This window comes from Myodes glareolus, chromosome 19 (genome assembly GCF_982192425.1).
Source record: "Myodes glareolus chromosome 19, mMyoGla1.1, whole genome shotgun sequence".
In the NCBI taxonomy this organism is placed as follows: Eukaryota; Metazoa; Chordata; class Mammalia; order Rodentia; family Cricetidae; genus Myodes; species Myodes glareolus.
The window spans coordinates 53,253,041-53,272,881 of record NC_142044.1 but is presented as its reverse complement, the minus strand read 5'-3'; the positions used below and the strand labels follow the sequence as shown (position 1 = coordinate 53,272,881).

Below are 19,841 nucleotides of genomic sequence, written 5' to 3'. Positions count from 1 at the left end.
TTAATGACCATTTGTAGTTCTTTTTAGAGCTGTCTGTCTGACTTGTCATTCTATATACTGGATGACAGAGTTGCTTTTCTGTTTTCTGATGTCTAGTGTTTGTATTTATTTACATCTCCTAAATGTGAACGGCTTGTCTAAAGGATAGCTCGCTAACACTCCGTACATTCTTTAGTTCTTGTTTTCACTCTGTTTTTTTAACAGCAGCATTTTTGAAATGCATAAATTAAAAAACAGGTTTATTTCAATTTTAAATAAACTTTGATTTTTATCTGAATTGTTTAGTTGTATTTAGTTTATAAAATACTTGAAAGCATTATGGTATTTTATTTTATCTAGCATCATTTAATTAATTTATTATTTATTTGATGCCTTTTTTTCAGACAAGACCTCCAGAGCCCAGGTTGTCTATGAACCTGATCCTTCACCCTCAGCCTCACGAGTGCTGAGATTATAGGTGTGCACCGTTATGTCTGGCTCAACACTACTGCTGTTTTCACTACTATAGAATTAGTTTAGTTTTTCTTGAGCATTGACAATACTTCATTTGTGTCTGTCTTTGTTACCATTAGCCGTCACTTTGACACAGCCCAGAATCTCAATTGACAGACCGTCCAGGTCAGACTGGTTCATATATCTTGAGACACAATCTACTGAAGAGAGTCAAGGCGAGAACTCAAGGTAGGAACCTGGAGACAGGAACTGAAGTAAACCCCATGGAGGAAGAAATGCTACTGATTGGCTTGCTCCTTGTGGATTGCTTAGCTTGCTTTTCTGAACACTACAGGACTGCCTGTCCAGGTGTGGCCCCTATTTTAGAGCACTGGCCCTCCCATATCACTAATCGAGGACATGCCCTTTGGACTTGCCTACAGGCCTTCTGATGGAGGCATTTTCTCAGTTGAAGTGCCTCTTCCCAGAGAACTCTAGCTTCTGTCAAGTTGACAGCATACACACGCAAACACACACACACACACACACACACACACACACACACACACACACACACCAGCAAAAAGCCTGTATGCCCATTGTAACTTTCCCTGAAAAAACAAACTTAATTGATGCATAAAACAATGATTCAAAATATGAATTATTATAAACATGTTCAAGGAACTCAAAATGGTTATGAAAAAATTCAAGAATTAAGAAAAAGTTGAATGAAATAATAAAATAAAACTTCAAGATATGAAAATAGAATTTAATAAAAAAATTTCTTTTAATGTTTAATATGGTCAATTTTATACTAAGCAATGAAATTTGACCTTTTATTCAAGGTTTATCTTTCCTTTAATATTTTTAGGACTTTTGTACTCAGTGTTTATAAGGCAAAATGAGAAATAAAAATAGAATATTTGCTAGTGTAGTTGCTGACAGCTTCAAAGGCTGTGGGCCCTGCTGTAGGGCTTTCTCTCTGGGCATGGTAGAAGTAAGAAGCAGCAGAAGGAGAGAGGCTGCATGCTGGAGACTTTAGGGACTCCAGTTCCACTGAACTGCCACTGGCAGGTAACCAAGAGCCACAAACTTACTGCAACCCAGTTGCATCAAATTCTCCATCTTGTGTAGATTTGATGGGTGTGATTAGATTCATTCCTTCTTAGAAAAGGGCTTGCACAACACAAACTCAAGTAAATCTGCCTCAGAGGTTTCTCGACAGGTTTGCGGCTCAACAGATGAACTATTTGCAAGTTACCCTTTGTTCTGCCTGTCATATAGAAATGATAAAGTTCCATAAATGCTTCTCAAAATAATTTCATAGCATGTCGGTTAAGCTTAATATTTAGGGTTTTTTTTAACATGCAAAACAAAAACAGATACCCCCCAAAGAAAATAATCCCCCAAACAAAACAAGACAAACTAAAACCAGAGATGTTTTCTGGAATAACACATTTCCTCAGATAACTCTATAAGTTTTGTTGGAAAACTGAACTGGAAAATGATTCCTTGAAGGCATGGTGAGAATTCATTAGAGACAGATGGGCATCAATATGGCCATAGCTGCTGCTATAGAGAGATGCTGCCGTAAGGATGAGAAGCTGCTGCTCTGAGCTTGCCCCCACATCTCTCATACTGCTCTTGGTCTTCCTCCACTTATCTCCCAAAACAGAGGACAGAATCAGCATCGCCCAACATAGGAGTTTTCAGGTTCCCATCTCTGACTGGGCTCACCTAAGTCAACCAGCATGCATATTAATATCTCACAGAACACTAGCCATACGTGTTTTGAATGCCCACTTTAGAGTGCAAACTTGGGGTAAAATAGTTTTAAAAATATAATTCATGCTCAATTTTATACGATCTTCAAGACACAGATTCCCCCAATTAATGTTCTTTTTTATTGTTTTGTTTTGTTTTTTTGAGACAGGGTTTATCGGTAGCTTTGGAGCCTGTCCTGAAGCTAGCTCTTATAGACTAGGCTAGCCTTGAACTCACAGAGATCCACTTGCCTCTGCCTCCTTAGCGCTGGGAATAAAGGTGTATGCCACCACCATCCCATCACCCTGCAATGTTCTTATGTACAGTCTTGGATCAAGTGATTATCATTGATAATGTAACGTAATCAAACAGAACCACAGAAGCATTTTGACTTTTATTTCAGGTCTTGAAATATGAGTAAATTTGTAATAAACTCTCTGACAAGTATAGGTACAGGCTTTGCTACCTGTAATAGAAAAAAATGAAAAGGGAACCATGTTCAGAGGCTTCTGATAGTTGAACGTTCCATGACTTTCCTTGTTTACTAGGCTCTGAAAAACTTGTATTCAATTACAGATATGAGAAATACATAGTGGAGACTTCTTTCTGCTGGGGACAGGGAAAGCATTATGCACTGTCGCTCCTTCCAAAGCACCTTACCCGCTCCACCCACAGCGCCCTACCGGCTCCACCCTCAGCACCCTACCCACTCTATCCACAGTACCCTGCCTGCTCCACACATAGCACCCTGCCTGCTTCACCCACAGTACCCTACCCACTCTACCCACAGCGCCCCTACCCACTCCACCCACAGTGTCCTACCCCACCTGCAGTGCCCTACCTGCTCCATCCACAGTGCCCTGCCTGCTCCACCCACAGCACCCTACCAGCTCCACCCACAGCACCCTACCAGCTCCACCCGCAGAACCCTACCCCACCCACAGCGCCCTGCCTGCTCCACCCACAGCACCCTACACGCTGCACTTACAGCACTCTGCTTGCTCCACCCACAACACCTTGCCCGCTCCACCCACAGCGCCCTACCAGCTCCACCCGCAGAACCCTACCCCACTCACAGCACCCTACCCGCCTCCACCTTTAAGACTGCTGTGGTCCTGTGCAGCCTTCACAAATCACACTGGATTGCAGTATCCTCTTGTTCCCGCTGCTTCTCTAGAGCCTGAAGTCAGCTTCTCTAGAGTCTGCAGTCAGGAAATGTTTCTTAAATGAGAGGCATGGTCTGCAGAACTGAAACAGTGATGATCTCTACCAAAAGCGAGTTACTCTGGATGGATGGAGGGTTGTGAGAGGAACATTCTAGTGGTTAGCTTAGAGGCACCTGTGCACCCTTTGAGTGAGGGTCAGGTACAGGATTGAAAGGGGAGTTGTGTGTGGGGGGGTGCTGGGTCAGAAGATGGCATGGGTTCCTTCCACCACTTGAACACTGTCCTGCTACCTTGACCTTTGCTCTCTTCCTCTCTCTGAACGTGATTAGTTTCTGTAATGGGTAACCTAATGTCGTGTGTGAAAGTTTCCTCTTGTTGATACATCATGCAATGCCCCTTAGAAACTTTAAAAGTCCCACCAAAAAGAAAAAAAAAGAAAAGAAAATGAGATTTAGCTAAGTTTTAATTAATAAGCCACCTTTCCCCAAATCTTATTTGCACATAACTATTTTTCTCTCAATACAGACCTACTGTTTAAACACTGGCTTGCTCTTTAAGACCACAGTGATGCTTAAGAGGCTAGGTCCCATTGCCTGAAAGAAACAGCCCACACCCCACTACAGCTCTACTCAGGGACTGAGGGCTAAGATGCTGTCTGTGCTGTGGTCCCTCATTGATGGTCCTAACCAGCACCTGGCTCTTCCCTGCTTGTTGTCGCAGTATGATGTGCTGAACTAAATTCTATGATGCTCAACTTCTTTCCCACCCTCCAACACTTACAAATTTCTGATATTTCCTTTGTGATGGGGATTATGTGGATCTCCTTCCTATCCTCCCCAATCCTCTCATTGTAGTTAGCTCCCCCCCTTCCTTTCTCTCTTAGTAAAGCTCTTCTCTGGTTTTTAAAAGCTCTCCTTCCCTTTAAGGCCCCATCTTGTTTTCTGTTTAATGCTCACCCTCCTACCTCGAAGATGCCCTGTCTCCTAAATAACAGAACTTTCTGATGGGAATTTAGCGTCAGCTTCCTTTCCTGAGATGACCAACTACTGGTGCTATATTATCTTATAATAATAATAATCATTGTCTTTAACACTTACACCTATCTTCACAGATTAAATACTTTGATAAAATTTGAGCAGATAAAATTGACTGATTCGTGGCACTACTCTGTATGTGCCTTTTAGACAAGTTGCGCAACTTTATCCTTTCTGAGTCCCAATTTCTTCCTTTATAAATGGGAATGATAACGTCTCCCTCTTTGGGCTCTTGTAAAGCTTAAAGGAATCAGTGTGGAAATGATACTTGTGCTTCCTTGCTCCCATCACATGCCTTTATACTCCATTTGCCATCCCCTTTTTTGAGCTAAGTTTAAAGGATTTTTAAAATCAGAATTTCACTTCACTCTCCAGGCTTCTTGTCTTGCACAGAAAAAGGCATGTCCCTCGGAGCTTGGCTATTTCTGACCAGCTTATTATAGAAGTAATGATAACTATCTTATCCACTCAAAGTGTGGATTTCATGGCCAGCATATTCATTCCTTGAGTGTGTCATGCATTCTTTCAAATATGGAATGCTCTCCAGAAGTCAGTTGCCAATATGAATGCCAGTATGAATATGACCATGAGCCCTGGAAAGAAAGGACTGCGGTCCTACAGGATGGAGGAGACACTCTGAGTTCTGGAGAAGATACTTTTGCTCTTCCTTGGCCACCATCTTTCTTCACTTGCAAAATTAATGTGTCATCATTTATGCCCAACAATGCTTAAGCATGCACAGGCAGCTCATTTATGGCAGTTCTACTGGGCAGTCCCCAATACTTGTGTTATTGTCATACCCATGGTTCCACAGTCTTCCTTTATGCTGTCTATCCAGCATTTTGGGTCTTCCTCTTCACCTTATCCTGTGCACTCCTCCAAGCAGTGCTATCTTCGGGTATCTGCTGTCATTCATTCTCATATCATGGCTGAAGTGTCTCAAGCGCCATTGCTGTATCCTGTAATTCACTTCCTTCTGTAGATGAAGGAAGAATGTAGATGTTTCTTAATGTCATCATTGTGCAGCCTTTCTCTTCGTGTGATGCCTAGAATCCTCCTGAGATATGCCATCTCAAAAACATTCAGCTGCTGTTCTGATGCGCTTTTCATTGTTCAGGTTTCGGAGATCATTGTCCATTTCCCAATATGGAATTTAACAAGTATGTAGGAGCGTGAAAACAACCTGCAAAGAAAATATTACGCACTTCCAGTCAAACACCTATCAAAGCAATGGACCTGGGAGCAAAAGACTCTGCCAGGCCCAAAGCTGGATGCAAGCCTTCTGTCATCATTTGCAAAAACAGGGAGATGCTTTTCTCTTTCAACAATTGGGGTTTTTTAAGACCAAAGGTCTATATGTTTTTCTCAGCCCCAGACTTAAGTAGTTGCTAGGAGAGAGCAAGAAAATGGAGGGAACCTGGAGCCCAGTGTCCTCCCCCAGGAAGGGAAGCTTGAAGTCTCACAGTTAAATCTGTGCATCTTCTGCTCTTTGTCTCATGGCTTTCTGCAAATCGCAAGAGTGCCATGAGTCCTGAGAGCAGAGGTAGGAGGTGGGCGAGATGAAGAAGACAGTCTATGCCTCGCTCCCATTGTATAAATCTACTTTCCTTTACTAATTTCTGCTTCCTTATTTCTTTAAATTTCTACAGAAATTATGGCCATGTTTATGGGCTTAAGTGACTTGTAGCAGTTCCAGCTGAACCTGTCTTCTCAACACTAGGACACTGTTCATTGGCAGATAAGTAGGTGACAAAGAGGACAGAGAGTAGATGAAGCTCTAGAGATTAGTCACAGAAAGCATGCATATTGATCTTGTGATGTAGGTGGGTCTTCTGTCTATGTGTTACTTTCATTGGTCAAATAAAGAGACTACCGTGGCCTTTGATAGGACAGCAGCTTAGACAGGTGGAGTAGACAGAACAGAATGCTGGGAGAAAGAAAGCAGAGTCAGGCAGATGCCATGATTCCCCTTCCTAAGACGGACGCTGGCTAGACTCAGGCCGATAAGCCACGACCCTCTGGTGGTATACAGATTATTAGATATGGGTTAGTCAAGATGTGAAAGTTAGCTAATAAGAGGCTGGAGATAATGGGCCAAACAGTGTTAAATGAATACAAGTTGTGTGTTGTTATTTCGGGGTATAAGCCAGCTAGCCAGGTGGCTGGGAGCCGGGCTGTGGGAAGTGGCCCGATGCTCCTTTTACAATCATGCTTGCCCATAAGGACAAGTCCAAAGTTTTAAACCCACTATGTTTTATCAGTTCATATTCACCTGACAATACTAATCAGCTTTTAGAAATGCTATGAATTGCTATGGGTCTCTATGGGGTAAGACCGCAAAATGACAAGGAACCATAAAATCTGAAATATTCCTTCTTGCTACTGAAGCTACATAGCAATCTATATGGAGCTCATCCCTTCACCCCTGCAGAGACATATCCCAGCGTTCAGGCTGTCTTTCAGAACTTCCATGCTCAAGTAATTTGATTGCTTGAATTATAAGGAAGCAAATGCACAATTTAAATGCTAATTTTGCCATTTTCCTTTTAAATACTTATTAATTAGAACTAAAGAGAGTTAGAGAGTTCCTACAATTTGGTATTTTGTTTCAAAATGGAAGAAGGTAACTTTATTTAGTATTATTATGCATTGGGGCTCGGCATGTGCCACCTCATCACAGGTGGTCAGGGAACAGCTTGTAGAGTTGTGTCTCTCCTGCCACTTATATGTGGGCTCTGGGAAAGGAAATCAAGCCCCCATATTTGCTCGGCAGGTGCTTTTTCCACTGAGGCAACATACTGCCCCCCCAACCAAATTATTTTAATTAACTTATTCTTGCCAAAATATTCCAAAGTGAAACTAAAGTACCGAATACTAAAATCACGGACTTTGAAGATCAGAAAGCACTTGAAGAAACACTCCTAAAAACCTCATGCTAGCTCAGTCTCTGGTCATCTCGTGCCTCTCAGCCACATAGACATTGCCGAGGTCGATCTCCAGCCTCTGATTTGTCTGGAAACATTTGAACTGTATTCACTCTGTCGTGACTTCTTTAATTGTGTGCCTGGATTCGAACCAACTAACTCAAGTCTGTATGTGAATACAGAATATATCTGACTTGCTAATTTTTTTTTATAAAAGAAAATTGTGAGCTGTTTGCATTAAGGGTTTGGGAACGTTGGTCTAATTTGCTCATTGTTCCTTCTGTGCTGGCAATTTGTTCTCCAGGCAACAGTGTCAAATGATGTACAGATATATCTCTGTTCTCCATTTAGCAGAAATAACGACGTTTAAATCTTTGTTTACATGTACTTATTTTAGGTGTATATTGATGTGCAAAAGAGACATGGCTACCATGGCATGAATGTGAAGGTTGGAAGTTAGTTCTCTTTTTGGACATGTGTGTTCTGATGGAACTCCAGTCCTCATGCTCAGCAAGCACCTAATGAGCTATTTCAAAGGCCCACTTTTAAGGTCTTCAAATATCCTTTCAGGCATGGCCTATGGAATTATGCATATATTTTTGTATTTGCATCTTCTGTATAAATGGAGTCATATTAGAATTCTTTTCTGTGCCTTCAGTCTTTAATTTAGCCTCCGGTTGGAGAGCCCTGTGTGTGTGGATCCACATAATTCTTTCAAAAACTGTTTTGAGTGACATTTAAGTTGATTTTAATATTACAAAGAGTGCCATCACACATCCCTTTGCTCACAAATCTTTGAGTACGTATTTGTGTCTATAGGACCGTTTCTCGTAGGTGAAAGGCATGGGTCAATGAGTGAGTTCAGAACACATTTATTTGCAATTTTGGCAGCTACTTCTAGTAGTCTTTCTTCAAATATATGTTGTGAAGCACTGTCTTCTCCATTTGCAATTAATATATAAAGGAAGGAATTGGACCTTAAAGGTGGGTAGTTTGTTGTTGGCAAGATCTGTGGGTCAGTCACAGGGAGAACTTCCCAGTCACCTTCCTGATGCTCCAATCCGCTGTGTGTCATGGTGGGAGTCACTTAACCCTTCTGTCTCCTTGGCTTCTTTAAGACACTATGCTTTGCTGTTGGATAATACTCCTGTACACTGTAAAGATTTTTCACTCATGTTGTTTTAATAAAATTCTGATGGGCCTACAGTAGCCAGGCAGGAAGTATAGGCAGGGCGACCAGACTAGGAGAATTCTGGGAAGAGGAAAGGCAGAGACACAGTTGTCATCCAGAAGAAGAGGAAGTAAGATGGGAATACCTTGTTGAGAAAAGGTACCAAGCCACGTGGCTAAACAAAGATAAGAATTATGGGTTAATTTAAGTTGTAAGAAGTAGTAAGTAATATGCCTGAATAGGCCAAACGGTTTATAATTAATATAAACCTCTGTGTGTTTATTTGAGACTGAGTGACTGTGGATCCCTGTGGGACAGAAACTTCTCTCTACAATGTTTCCAAGTGCTAACATGCAGTTTACATACCTGGACAGAAACTTCTGTCTACAATGTTTCCAAGTGCTAACATGCAGTTTACATACCTGGACGCCAAGGTTTGCAAAAGATTTTAACCTGATTAACATAAAGACAGCATTTCTAAATCCTGTTGATGAATCTCTATGTATCAGTTCTTTTAAAATGGCACTGATCTCAGAAAAGCTAAGGCCTCTAAGACATGCTCAAGCCTAGAAGCCAGCCCTGCCTGTGACACTTTGCTGATTGAATGCTGCTTTGACTCAGAGGCCTGGTTTGGGCTGGATGTCTGAGGCCTGGTGTGGTTGCAGGCAATCAGCTGGAAAGCCACACACAATGGGGGAGGGCAAGGCCCAACACAAAACCACCTGAAAGCATTCTGGGATGCTGTGCAATCTGTCCAAACTGTTTTCCAATATTTCAGATCGAGATTTGTCTGATGTCCATTCTGGGGGTGCCATGCCACCAGGCTCACCTTTTGATTTCACAAGATAAGCATCCGTAGAGTGCTACCCACCAATGTGTTCAGGACTCAAAGGCTGGACTTCACCATCATCGTTTTGTCTCCCAGACTTGTGTCCCAACAGCATCCTTCCAGTGACTCAGCACCTGCTCCAACTGGTCTTGTCATCACCGGTGTGAATGTCTGGCTCGGATACAAGGCACAGTGAGAGGGTGGGGAGAAAAGCAGCTGCCCAGAGAACAGAATGCCAGCTCTTGCCGGACACAGGAGACGGTGACAAGAAAATCACCTGGGACTGCTTTGCTTTGTACGTGTTGAATGCTCATTTCAATGGGGGAAACAATGAAAGGCATTCAAACCAGAATTCTGAGCTCCAGAGGGATGCCGCTGAGTGACGTGAGTGATGGGGGCTGAATGGAAGCTGTTGACCCAGATCGTTGACTCTTCGCACTCCTACACACTGGGCTTCTCTCTCTCTCTCTCTCTCTCTCTCTCTCTCTCTCTCTCTCTCTCTCTTCTTTCTTTTTTTTTTGAGGGTATTTTTTGCTTGTTTTTGTTTTGTAGACATGCCCTCTACATCAGTTCCTCTGCCTCCACTGCCTCCAGGTTCCTGCCCTGTTTGTGTTCCAGTCCTGACTTCCTTAGATAACAAGCAGGGGTATGAAGTATAAGCCAGTAAACCCTTTCCTCTCTAACCTGCCTTTCAGGTCACGGCATTTCATCAGAGCGATAGAGACCTTAGTTAGGACACTGGTTATGGCTAACTTTCTGTGGTCCTCGTCTTTCCAGTGCAAAAGTCAGACCCTGCTATAAAACAGCTCTGAATGTATCAAGCATTTCTACCCCCTTTTCTCAAACCCCTGTGCTTTTTTCAGCCTGACTCAGATAGCCCTAGGTTTGAAAACTACAGCAGGTAGGATATGATCAAGGAGATTATGTCCAGAGATGCTGACGTTATCAGTCTGTGAACCCTCCTGGGAGCTGTGCTTTTTCCAAAAACTCCCTGAGAGCTTTACAACATAGTGAAGAAATCATCCCTGTTGTTCCAGCACGTAGCCATGAATCACATGTGGTCACGGAGTGCGCATGTGTGCAGTGATATGAGACCTCCTTCGAGGCTCAGTGACATGGACATCAGAGGCAGAACACCGCACATGACAACAAAATCTTGCTAGAATAATACATTTTAAGAGAGCTTTTTGCTGTACTGCCATGGCTAGCCTGAAACTTCCTGTGTTGATCAGGCTGGTCTTGAACTTGTGGTGGTTCTGCATCTCCAGACCTGTGTGCTGGGTTACAGGAAGGTACCACCTTACTGAGCTAATTGTTCATAATTCAATGTACAGATGTTAGAAGATTCAGAGTGAAGACTTATACTGACAATAACTCAGCTGGAGTCTTTGATTTAGGATCTGTTTTTCCTTAGAGGAAATGAGTTTTGGAAATCTTAGAATTCATATATTTTTGAGTTTTAATGAACTAGTACTCACTACTCTAAAAATTCCTTAAAATTTTTGTTTGTAAGGTTTTTTTTTCTTTTTTTCAGATTCTGGCTGTGAAGTTCTGGCTATCCTAGAACTCACTATGTAGACCAAGCTGGCTTTGAACTCACAAAGATCCACTCGAGGGCATGTGCCACCATACCAGGCCTTCTTGAAACTTTTTTTTGACAATTTCAAACATTCATCTCCCATTATCCTTTCTCATTCTCTCTTCTCCAAATTGAATCCCTTCTTCTCAGCAGCCTCTTCCTTTATTGCTGTTTGTTTTTCTTGTTTTTCCCACTGAGATCTGTCACAGCTATTTGCATGAACATGTGTGGGAGATTATTTACTGCTACATGGGAAACAGAAGTAGCTATACCATTCACTGAAGAAAATGAGACCCTCTTCCCCAGAATTATTTAATTACCCATAGTCTCTTACCCATTCAAGATGGAAGGGTGACAGGTCCAATCTCCTGCTACCATCTTGCACGGGTCATCACAGTGACCTCACAAGTGCGATGGTTTTGTCACATCTAAAAGACAACTGCTTTGCAACCCAGCTCCCCAGACTCTGATTCGGACATTCTGTGCCCATTTCCACAGTGTTCTCTGAGTCTTGGATGAGCAGCTCAGAGCCGTCTTATTCTCTGCATTTTGACCAGCTGTCAGTCTGTATTAACCTATGGCCCACTTCAAAAGAAGCTTCTCTGGTGAAGGTTGAGAACTGCATCACTCTATGGGCATCAACGTGATCATTTAGAATATAAGCTGAGACCTTGTCTATTTAGCAAAACCATAGTAGTTCACTCCCTCCACTCTCCCCTCCCCAGCCACAGGCTCTTGATGGGATATACAGTATCAGCCTTGACTTTTCTATAGAACGGACCTCAATTTCACTCAGAAAGCAATTGTTTGACTCCACAATAGCCATGCTACTATTGTACTGGTAGGCATAATCTTGCTAGGCAGATCATTGTTGTAACTCTTGGAGTCAACTAGTAGGTAGAACACTCAATGACTTTTCTCTCCCTGCAGCGTGTACAGCATCTTGTAGTGGTTGTACAGGTAGATAACAGGTGTGGTAGTTTGAATGAAAATGGTCCCATAGGCTCACAGAAAGGGCCATTATAGATGGTTGTTGCCTGATTGGAGGAGGTGTAGTTTTGTTGGAGGAGGTGTGTTGCTAGGCGTAGGCTTTGAGGTCTCAGAAGTTAAGCTAGGCCTAGTGGATTCAGTTTTTGCTTTTGCCTGTGGATCAAAATGTAGAAATTCCAACTCATTCTCCAGTACCAAGTCTGTTTGCATGCCATCATGCTTCCCATCATGACCATAATGGTTTAAACCTTCGAAACTGTAAGCCATCCTCAATTAAAAGCTTTCTGTTATAAGAGTTGCCATGGTCATGGTGTCTCTTCTCAGCAATAAAATCATAACAAAGAGAGCATGGAACACATTCTCATCTCAGATCCAGGTTTGTTGCTCAGTGTTCTACAGGCCAAGTGTGAATGTCTTCAGCAATAGTGTGCTATCAAAGATATTGCTAATGCTTGGGGGGACCTAGGCTTCCCTGGCAACAACCAATAGGGAAGTATCCAACATCTAGTATTGAGGTTTTCATTTAATAACATTATCTTCCACGCAGGGTGCCTCCATTCAGACAACTGTTGATTATGTTTTTTAATAGACTTTGAAAATACTAGGTTTCTATTGAGTTCTTTCATGCACTTTTAATTTTGCTAACTCATACCTTCCCCTCTCTCTTTCCTCTGTCCCTGCCAAAAATAATTAATTCACCTATTGATTTGAATGTTTTCTCATTATGTCTCATCATCTCTATAGTAAATGATGCTGGCGAATGGCCACATACTCCAGATTGCCTGGTATATTAATTTAACTTCACTATTTTAATCTCTCTATGAAAGAACTTTGCTCTGTGGAACATCCTCAGGGACCTTCACATTCGCATCCACACAACATGTAAAGAGTATACCTTTAAGATATTTTAATTAATTCTACAGATCCATGGCATTAAGCTATGATTAAACCAGACACATTTTTAGTTGACGTTTTAAAAGCAAAACCCCCTGGAAGTAGGCATTTGAAAAATAGTCCAAGTGACTTGGATGTTCACATCTTCTAGATGCTTCTGCAATCTAAATTGCAAAGAATGTTTCTTGCAAAGCTGCAGAACATTGACAGCGGCTTAGTGTTCCTCACTGTTGGTTGAAAATCCTGGGCGTTGTGCAGGAGTTGTGTTAGCGCTCTTCCCAACTGTATGAAGCAAGGGATAAAAGGGCTCCGACGAAAGAATCCTCTTCAGTTTTCAGTTTGTTAGATCAAGCTGATGTTATGTAAGTGCATGTGTTGACAAAAGCTGGGAGTGCGTTGTCTGTGTAGTGTTCCAGTTTGACACAACTTCATAATGGTGGATTATTTTATTTGAATTTGTCTCATTTTCAGTCTTCCCAGCGCAGGATGTTTGGCTGGTATCATCTGAATTCTCAACCCAGATCCTGCGCGGGTAGCATGTAGCTCCTTGACCTTTTGTGCTATTTGGCTTGAAATCAGTTCTTATCTCGTACACCAGCAACCATTTGTAATTTGTGGACGGACCAGGTGGGTCAGTTGTTGCTTGCTACCATGCAACCAGAGACAAGCAGGTCATGGATATGAAGGGAGTTTTGACCAGACCTTATTTTCTGCAACTGAAATCTTTCCAGTTCAATAGCATCTATTTCTTTTCCTACAGCCTCTTAAGGAGCGAGAACAACCCATACTTACAGACACTTTGGGAATCTTCTGAAATAATTTTTTTTCTGTTTTTCGCTAGAGGGCTCACACAGTAAATTTAGGGCTCAGGAAGCCAAACAATTGGTGTAGGAAAGTCCTAAGATTAAAGTCAGTTATCATATTCATTGAGGTTTTGCTGAAAGCCTGTCATTTAACCAACATAATAACGTGAAGTTCTGTTAGAGCTGACTCAATTCACTCCAGCTTTCAGGATATTGGTCACAACCCAAACACTAATGAGGCAAGCCTGTACTGGTTAAATAGACACATGAGTGCAGGGGATCGGAGGGAAATGGGCCAGAAACTATATGCTCTTATTTTTGCCCCCCTTTTTTTTGACCTCCTAGTTCTTCTGCTGCGGTCACTGGTACATGGCTTGCTTCTTCGATGTGTATTTTATCCTATTAAAAAAATTACTCCATTATTGTGGTGTGTAGATTTGGGACGATGTAGAGGAGATAAGTGGAAAAGTCAGTTCTCTTGGTTGCTCTCACCAAACAACCTGCTGCTGTTAAGACCTTCTGCCAGAGTAGCAGTGTCTGGGGTTTGCCCCCGCCCATGCCAAGGAGATGCTCAGAGGAACTTTCACTTTGTGCAGGACGCTTTGTTTGCTTCTGGCTTCAGATCAAGCTTTCTTTTTCACTGATGTCACTCACCAGGAATACCGCTAAGAGTTTTCCAATTGACATTTAAATTACAGACAATTTCTTTACTTTTTAAAGCCTGTGGACACACAGGAACTGATGTGTCAGAGCTTCCCTATTTCTGTTATAGAAGGGAGTTAACTTAGTAACAAGCAGAAATATGCTGATTATGGAACTGACTCGCTTTTTTTATATAATCACTACTAGTTGGTAACTATGAATTGTGCTATAGACTGTTTTTCCTTGCTAACCCCCTCCCCCGTATGTGTGTGCATGTGCACAGATTGTGTATAAGATACTATTTTTCAGTTGACTTCTTTTTCCAGTTTCTTTTCTTTTCCTTTTCCTTCTTCTTCTCTTCTCTTTTCTTTTTTTTCTTTGTTTTTCTAGACAGGATTTCTCTGTGTAGTTTTGGAGCCTGTCCTGGAATTAGCTCTATAGAAGAGGCTGGGCTTGAACTCACTGAGATTTGCCTGCCTCTGTCTCTCAAGTGCTAGGATTAAAAGCATATACCACTACCACCTGCTCCAGCTGCTTTTCTTGAGACTGGACATCTTACAATGACCCCAAGTGCAGTGGAATAACCCTCTTGTACACTGTAAAGATTTGTCATTGTTTTAATAAAATGTTGATTGGCCAGTAGCTAGGTGACCAAACTCAAGATGATGAGAAGAAGGGCAGACTTAGGAGTCGCCAACCAGACTCAGAGAGAGCAGGAAATGAATGTGCCATGCTAATAAAGGTACTGTCATGTGGCAGAGTGTAAATAGCAGATATGGGCTAACTTAAAATGTAAGAGATAGTTAGTAATAAGCCTGAGCTATTGGCCAAACATTTATAAGTAACATTAAGCCTCTGAGTCAATTATTTGGGAAGTGGCTGCTGGGTATTTGGGAACATGTAGGTAGTAGAAAAACATCTGATTACACCCAGGAATTTAATTTTGGTCAATATTCTTAGTTCCTAAACTTATCCTAACCTGGGTGCCTGAGATCTGAAAGCAAAAGAATATAAGACATTTTAAAACCAATTTATTTTATATAAAAATGAGTTTGATTAATCTTAAAATTCATATAGGTAGAAATATAGAGATTAAGATGAAAACGGGTGACCCTTAAGAGTTGTACAGAGAAGGTAGCAGTCTTTTTCTCAGAGCCTTTCTTGAGAAATCCCAGGTAATGAAGGATACAAAGGAAACAATGCAACATTCATAGTTCATATTTGTGTTGCCATTTGTCTCTGCAGGGTTCATTTTATCTCCAAGCATATAGCTGGTGCTTAATTAGCAATCACAGAACAGATAAGGAATATTACATACGTCAGAGACTTAAATCATTTGAGCTTCTAGAAACACAGGCACACACACACACACACACACACACACACACACACAGTTACACAAACTGCTTGTCTTTTTATCAACTCATTCAATGTGCCAGGCACAGCCCACTTTTGTTCATGTAGTCTTTCTGACAACCCTGCTGTAACATCATTTCGTGGCCATGGACTGACTGGTGCGTGAAAGTCTGGGGTCACACACCAGCAGAGCAAGGATGGGAAACCCAGGCTGGCTTCAGAATCCAAGCTTGTATCTTGTCTACTTTAAGCCAACTTGAGACGTTTGATATAAACTGCAAAGAAACAAGCCAAAATAGAATTGATTTAGGTTGTTCAGGTAAAATTTGTGGTTTCCTTGGAGATATGAATTTTAGATTATCGTATTAAAGGAAAGTTCTAAACTTAGAAAACAGTGGTTATTTAGTTTCTTTGTATTCTTTGTTCTTCATATTGCTATACAATATGTATATGATAGCAAAAAACCTGCATAATGTTTCAAATTCCCAAAAAAGAGCTCCCTCATCATCACTTCTAGTCTTGTTCTGCCAGGGGAGACACTTTTGAACATTTTTGCCCATTTTCTTAAAGTGATTATTTTCATAACATTAAGTAATTTATTGGTAAAGTACTGCATCTGAACTAGGCTTTGCTTCTGTTTATTTACTCATGTATTTATTTACCTTTGTGACTTTCACATTGTGCCTCCTGATCCCACCTGTATCCCTCCTCACCCCAAAATAATACAAAATAAAACTTAGGACCTCAGGGACAACTCTCCCATCTGCCTCAGGCATGGGGGTGAGAGGTGGTGGGGAGCTCTCTCTCCCACCCATGCCACCACAAGACAGATGAGAAGTGGGGCCAATTTTTCCATGCTCATAGTGTCGAGGCTGGCTCATCCACAGCTCTACCAACAGGGGCAGCTTTACTGTGCTGCCCAGGAGAAGGGCACAGAGCCTGTTCTCCCAGGTGCTGCAGCTGGTGGAGGACATGCTCTCATGACCTCAGGGCCAGCTTTCCCACACACCTCAGGTGTTGACGGTTGGGGCGAGGAAGGGCTGTTTTAATGGTACAGTTTGCAGAAATGAAATCCTGATTCTTGGGGACATGCCTTTCTAATGAGGGACAAACAACTCTGGGTAACTGGAGAGGGGGCAAGGGTCAGAAGACAGGGAACCTGAGTCAGTGTGGAATGATAGAATAGGCTGAGAGGAAAGGTGCTCAGGGGAGCTCCATCTGATTCCTTTGCTCCTCTTGGAGTGTGAGATCTCTTTTCTGGTTGGTTTCTTTCAATTGTCTTGAGGCTCTTGAGTGGCAAATTATATCCTTAAAGAAAGTCTGGGTGAGCTGTGGGATCCCCTCACCCCTCCTTCCTCCCTGGAAAGAAGGGATCTAGACAGAGCTAGCCTGTCACCATGGAGGTATTTTTTTTCCCACAGCTGGCAGCCTGAAGCAGGCATCAGCGGAAGCTTCCCAACCACCAGGCTAGGGTGAGGTGAGATTTAGTCACAGGTGCTGGCCCATCACCATAAAAGACTGTCTAGAACGTGCACAGTTCACAGGTAAGTGAAGCTATCTAGGGAGAAACTCTGCCTCAAGTCAGCCTCAGGAGATTGGTTTCAGAAGGAAAAGGAGGGCCAGCAAGCACAGATAACATTTTTTTTTGAATGACAAGATTCTATGTAATTTCCTGATAAGCAAATGCTGAGCTAATTTCTCTTAAACACTCTAGAGCCAAAGAGAGCATATTCCAAAAGCATAGGTGTCGGATTTCCGTTAGCGCAATGTTCCCTGTCTTTGTTTCCCCTAGCACACAGAAAATGACAATACTCGATGCCACATTGTGGTAAAAGACTGAGCCTCGTGAGTGATTGCTTCAGCACCCACTCCGTGTCCCCAAGGCTGCAAGCATCAGTGTCTGAGTGGTGCTGGGTTTGCCCTCTGTAGTCCACATTTATATCTGTCGACTCAGAATAATTATCGTTGACGTCCCCCTTCACTGTAAAAAGTGCTGCTTTCTTTGTACAATCCCTTCACGGCCCAAAGCATTTGGAACGTCCTGAGCCCCATCTTTGGGGGTGGTTCCATCTGCTTAGAGGAGGATTCTCTTAGCCTATGAGCAAATTCTATTGCTCCTCATGGAAGGAAGACAGAGAGCAGGCAGGCAACTGAGACTTGGTCACTTTCCCATAAGCTCTTTGTACATAGGAAACAGCATCCTTACATTTCCATAATTATTTATCCTGAGAATGTGATGTTAAAAATTCAGTCACTCCTTGCTGTTATCTCTTCCTGAGTGTTTACAAAAGTGTGTCCTTTGTTTCTGGCTTTAAAATCCCACTTGAGTTCTGTACTGGACGGGTGCTTTAGTCCTGGCCCTTTACTTAGCACCATTAGTGAATGGATACCATATTGGGTTTTTTATCTTAATGGAGTTGAGTATGGAAGAAAAGTGCCTATGGACACCAATGTCAACATCTCAAACCAAAAGCTTTCACTTCGTTTTCCTATTGACCTGGCTGGAATTGGAAAGTTAGGCCCTGCACTATGATTAACCTCTCATGGCTTTAATGGCTATCATAGCTTCTTCTCTTGTTGCTATGTCCGAATAGTTGAGAAACCAGAGTAAGATGGGAGTGCTTTTTGTGCTTTACACTTGTGAACGCATCCATCATGGTGCAGAAGGATGAGGCGCTTGGTCACATTACGTCTGCAGCCAAGAACCAGTGTGAGATTAATACTGGTGCTCAGCTCACTCCTTTATCATCAGTCCAAGACCCCAGCCTGTGAAACAGGGCCTCCTACCTTCACAGTGAGTCTTCCCTCTGCAGCAAACCTTTCTAGAAACCCCCTTACAGACATACCCTGAGATATGTTTCCGTGGTAACCCCACTCCCAGCCCCACTCTGCCCCGCCTCCACCCCCTCACACTTTTTTTTTTTTAGATCTTGCCTCAAGTTTATTTGTAAAAACAGCATAAGGTCTTGATCATCTGCAAATACTGTGTAGATATTGACACCAGTCCATCTGTCTTCACATTGGCAGACTGAGACCTTTTTTATGGGGCCTTCACAGGGGCCTGGGCACCTTTGGGAGCCTGAGCTGCACCTGAGGCCTCTGCCTTGGCTTGAACCTTGGGTTTTGTTTTTTGGAGCCTACGACCCCTGGCCATATAGCTTCTAATCCGCTTCCCAAGCTTGGGGTGAGTTTGCGGGTGGGGCCTTTTGGCACCTTGGGCTTCACCACCTTGGGCTTCACCAGGGCCTTGATGGTCTCTACTCGGGCACTCATGGCCTTTGCATTATTCGCCTGCATCTTCTTCAGGCCTTTTTTGTTATGCTTCTTAGCAAAGCGCATGTTCCTCAGGAACTTGGGGTCGATCCCCTTGAGAGATTAGTATCTTTGTGACCGCGGTTTCTTGATGCCATTTCTGTGCCATTTCCAGGACTGGTTGTGTGTAGTTGTGTCCATGGCTGGACGGTAACCGGTGGCTCCTGAGACCCCTCACACTTTTAAGATAAATTCCAAGAGGGGCATCTTAAGAGCAGCACCATGCTTACCATGACAGACTCTGAAGCAGAAGCCCCAAATAGACCTCATCAGGCAGATGAGCAGTGACATTTTACAACCGAGGCTCGCCTGTGTCTCTGAAATTAGGAGTGAGTGGGAGAAGGAGAGTGCAGTAGGAAATTGCCATTTAAATGACATGCCTTTGTCTCCTAATAAGCTGCTTCCATTCACACTTGGGTGTTCCCAGGGAAATAAGCGGCCTGTGACGCAGCAGGCCCATTGGTGATTTCATCTCTCGCCTCCTGTTTCCAGAGAACAGACACCACACAAACCAAGGTTGGTAGTTACAAGTTGATTTTGTCACCTACCTAGATCTGGAACTTCCCTGGAGGGTATCCAGTCTTTAAGATGACCCTACCACCATATGTTGGTACCAAGAGCAGTGCAGATACCTGGGGCGGTTCCAATACATTCGGAGTTCAGAGGGGTCAAAACAGGACAGCTCTTGTTTCTAATCTTAGAGCCCAGTTCTTGGACAGTTCATTTTGACAGTGACCTCTGGGTTAGACATAAAATGATGTACCTTGGTTACTAGGCCCTCCAGTCAAACTTATTTCTAGGTCATTATTCTTTCCCTGAACCAAAATTATTGGGGTATCACGTAGTCTAGTGACTGAGGTCCTTTGCAGACAAATAGAAAGGACAATGATGCTTCTGAAAATGAGGGGAGGTTGGCTAGAAAGTCTTCATACTTTTCGGTCTATA

The 19,841-nt window shown here is 42.6% G+C and overlaps 1 pseudogene; it reads right to left on the bottom strand.

Annotated features, from left to right (window-relative positions):
* Positions 1-18,497: 18,497 nt before the first annotated feature.
* LOC125407185 (large ribosomal subunit protein eL29 pseudogene) lies at positions 18,498-19,005 on the bottom strand (annotated as a pseudogene).
* Between the last annotated feature and the right edge of the window lie 836 nt (positions 19,006-19,841).